The 3,877-nt window shown below is 24.6% G+C and overlaps 1 long non-coding RNA gene across 3 annotated transcripts in view; it reads left to right on the top strand.

The window, feature by feature from the left end:
• The window catches only part of LOC106785984, a 15,667-nt gene extending 11,796 nt beyond the window's left edge, over nt 1–3,871 (top strand). For 2 of the 3 annotated variants that reach the window (XR_001381592.1, XR_001381593.1), the window contains exons 2-5: nt 303–450; nt 827–979; nt 1,548–1,859; nt 3,074–3,871. This is a non-coding gene — a long non-coding RNA (uncharacterized LOC106785984). The remainder of the gene's footprint in view (nt 1–302; nt 451–826; nt 980–1,547; nt 1,860–3,073) is intronic. The other variant, XR_001381594.1, reaches the window with a different exon arrangement.
• The last annotated feature ends 6 nt before the right edge of the window (nt 3,872–3,877 follow it).

Raw genomic sequence — 3,877 nt, 5'->3', positions numbered from 1 at the left:
CCATTGATGACCACAGGGGGACACGTGCCTCTGCGCAATGTGAAGGTTATATGAGCTAATCAGAAATAAATCAAATAAAAATCTTATGTTAATAAAAATGGATATATTTATTAAATCAACAAATGATAAAGTATTATAGAAGGATTGTTTATTTTTCTTTTTCATCATTTTCATCGAATACGTTTTTGATAAAATAAAATATCAATAATATATCTACACGATAACGAATATTTATTTTATTTTGGTTTGTAGTCAAACGAATAGGAATATTTTTGTACGTTTTTTTTACTTTTGTTCTATAGAAAACCATCACACCGACCTCGATAATTACGATGACAACCATATTCAATCCCGGTTAAACTACTACATGCATAGGATACTTCGACATGTTCATTCGTATCGAACGAAAAAAAAGCTTCAAATAGACGAGAAAACACAGCACAGATCAACGTGAGTTTGATTTTTTATTTTTATGCGAATCTATTATAAATAATTAGAAAAATAATGATCTCTTAGAGTTTAATGTTCTAAAATTATATATAAAATATAATTACGAATTATCGTGATGTGCATCGTGAATTATATATATGTATTTTTATTTATAATATTTTTTATTTTATTTCTTTAATACGTTACCGTAAAATTAAAAACACTAATAATACACGTGTACGTAAGTTAACGTTAAAATTAATATCTTTATGAAAAATAAACTTTTGTTAATTGAAAAATGTATCTTTGAATTTGAAAAACTCGATGATGATATTATTCGTATTAAAATATTGTTTAACGTTGTTTTAATTGGTTGGTTACGTGACGTAACATGCAGATAACGAGAAGAAATACGAAGATGTTGAAGGAAACTCATGCTATTCCTTTCGAGCAGAAAATATTTCTAAAGAAATGGGGGAATAGCGATTACAAAACGCCAGGATGAAGATGAATCGATCGAGGAAGAAGATGCAACGAACCGATTATTAAGGTATTTCTTGGGCATTTTTTTATTTTTTATTGTTTATTTTTTTCATCGATAAAGTAGTAGTCAAATTTAAAGTATTGATATTCATTCATTTTTTTTGTCGATTCGATCGATAAACCGATGTCGATATTTATTAATAAATCAAATATTTTTAATGTTATTTACATCAACAATTTTTTGTATTCACTTTAAATATTATTAATTAATGAAAGATATATATTTAATTTAGGTGCACCTGTTATTACAATTATTTAAGTTACTTTATTTCAATTATTATTATTTTATTGAATTATATCAATATATTACTTTTAAATGATAAATAATTTTGAAAGAGTATTTTGTTATGCGTATTATTAATAATATTTTTTGGTAGATATGTTAACTCAAATTATTAACATCGTATCGATACTTTGATTATTTTATTTAATTATATTCATAGATATTTCATTAAATGAATAATTATGAAAGTTCTAGTAACAAGCGTTAATTAAAATTTAATTGCGTTACTTACAATTAATGATATATTAATTGTTAATATTAATATTATTAATGTTTAAAATTGTTTGTTAAGATTAGGTGCACCAATGAAAAGTGTCATCCGTCCTTGTTCGAATCGCAACGTGCCTTACTTTCGACCATCACCAATCCGGTCACGAGATGATTTTCACTTTGCGAAAAACAGCCTGTTTAAGTTTAATTATTATTACTTTTTTTTCCCTTTTCTTTTTTTTTTTTTTTTTTTCGTTGAAACACACCTTTCGAAACCATCTTGAAGAAGAAGAAAAAAGAAATTGAAATAATAACATTGGACAAGGGAAAGAAATGTGATTGCTGTTCGAAGTTTACATTGATTATGCGAAACGTTGCATCAATTTGCATTTGAGTGAGTATTTAATATATTATAAATATGTTTCTGTTGTTTTATTTAATAAGATTTAGGTGAATAATTTTGTTATATCATTTATAATGATTTGCGATTATAAGTATCACGGTTAAATAAAAAAAAAAATAGTTTATTAAAAAATATATACAAATGTTTGAAAAAAGAATACTGAAAATTTATTATTAATATGTTTTAAAATGAAAAAAAAGATTTTCAAGATATGATAATCATAATCGTGTGCGATGAGATTCGATTATTGTATTTTATGATGTATTTTATGATGTATTTTATGATAGGATGGAATTGATGATTTGGTTGTTGACATAAATGAATGCCAAGTTTCGTGAGATATGTTTGATATTCTTGGTTGTTTTATGAATAATCGACCAGGAATCAAACATATTATTACGACGTTTGGTTCGAACAACATATGTCATATTACTCAGAGGTAATGTTATCGTATTTATGTATTATTCCATAGTTTATTATAAATATTTACGTATGAATTATATTTGAATTTGGGCAATAATTTAATGTTGAAATGTTTACCGTACAAAATATTAATGTTACTTCATTGAAATATCAAATATTTGAAAAAGAACAAGATGAAGAAAAAGATTTTCAGTAAAAATAACTATACTTAATAATAAAATTATATTTTTTCTTAAATATAATTCTACACAAATATTTCCATATAGAAATATTCTATTTAATATATAAGATATATAGAATTCTCTATTTAATTAAACAAGATTATTGTATAATTTCATTTAACCCTTCTTTGCATGATGATGGAAATTTCAATCATAATATTTAGTCAACAAAAAAAGGTACTCAAAACCCTTCTACTGTATATTTGTTGTTGTTGGCAACTTTTTAAGCGACTATTGCGTAAAACAAAACGCAGTTGTCAAAAAATAGCACTAGGATTTATTTTCAATATTTTTCCTTTAATCTAGAGCATTAATTACATCACCCTGATTTATTTTCAAAGAAAAGAAAAAATCATGCAAAGAAGGGTTAAAATGTTAACAATTTTACATAATACGAAAAAGAAAAAAAAATATTAATATAATCGTATTTGTTTTGTACAATATAAAGATATACAAATTTTAATATAAATTTATTGTGACCAATCTAACGATCAGAAATTATTTCTACTATTATTATCCGACAGATAATGATATTATTATAAATTTATCTGAATTTGACAGATATCAAGAGGAAAAAAAAGGAATGTATCGATGAATAAAACCTTCCATACTCTATTGTTCCTACTTAATGGGGGAATTCAACACAAACACATCGAAGAATCGAAGAATTTACGATGGATGAATGATATCGAAAGGGTTTTTTTTTTTCTCTATGGTATTCAAGATGATTAATTTTACTATGTGATCACGTTACCAATCCCTTTTCCTCTCAATTCCCCATAGTCCTAAACCGATAGTTATTCCATATAAACTGTCGATGTACACTACACTATTAATTTTTCTTAACGTTTAACAAAATTTTTCGTTTAAACAAATTGTCTTTGATATATTTTGGTGCTATGATAATACAATGTTTAATTACAAATATGATAACGTATTATCCGAAAATATAAAACATTCTAAATTCGGATAAGATCAATTTTCTATAGAGAACACGCGTGCAAATTTATTATCAAAGACACATTTAACAAAACACGCACACATTTTTCATCGTTAATTATCGATTTAATTTTTTTCTTTTTTTTTCGTATTTTAAACAACGACATGAGTACTTTTTTTTTTTTTTTTCCTCATCGATGATAATAATACCACGGTCAATTTTAATTAAAAAAAAAAAACAATTTTAAACATTTATAAAAGCTTTATATACGTATGAACAATTTTTGATTTACAAGTACAGGCAGTATGTAACAAAAAAAAAAAAGAATAATATAAAGAAAGAAAGAAAAAGAGAAAAAAAAACATAATACTCTCTAATGGTGTGCCATGATGTTCGAGAGATATTTAAGAAAAAAAAAAAAAAAA

Source organism: Polistes canadensis, unplaced genomic scaffold (assembly GCF_001313835.1).
Source record: "Polistes canadensis isolate GaletaPanama2010 unplaced genomic scaffold, ASM131383v1 scaffold_60, whole genome shotgun sequence".
In the NCBI taxonomy this organism is placed as follows: Eukaryota; Metazoa; Arthropoda; class Insecta; order Hymenoptera; family Vespidae; genus Polistes; species Polistes canadensis.
Note: the sequence above shows the minus strand (reverse complement) of the source record. Positions and strands in the feature narration are given on the sequence as shown.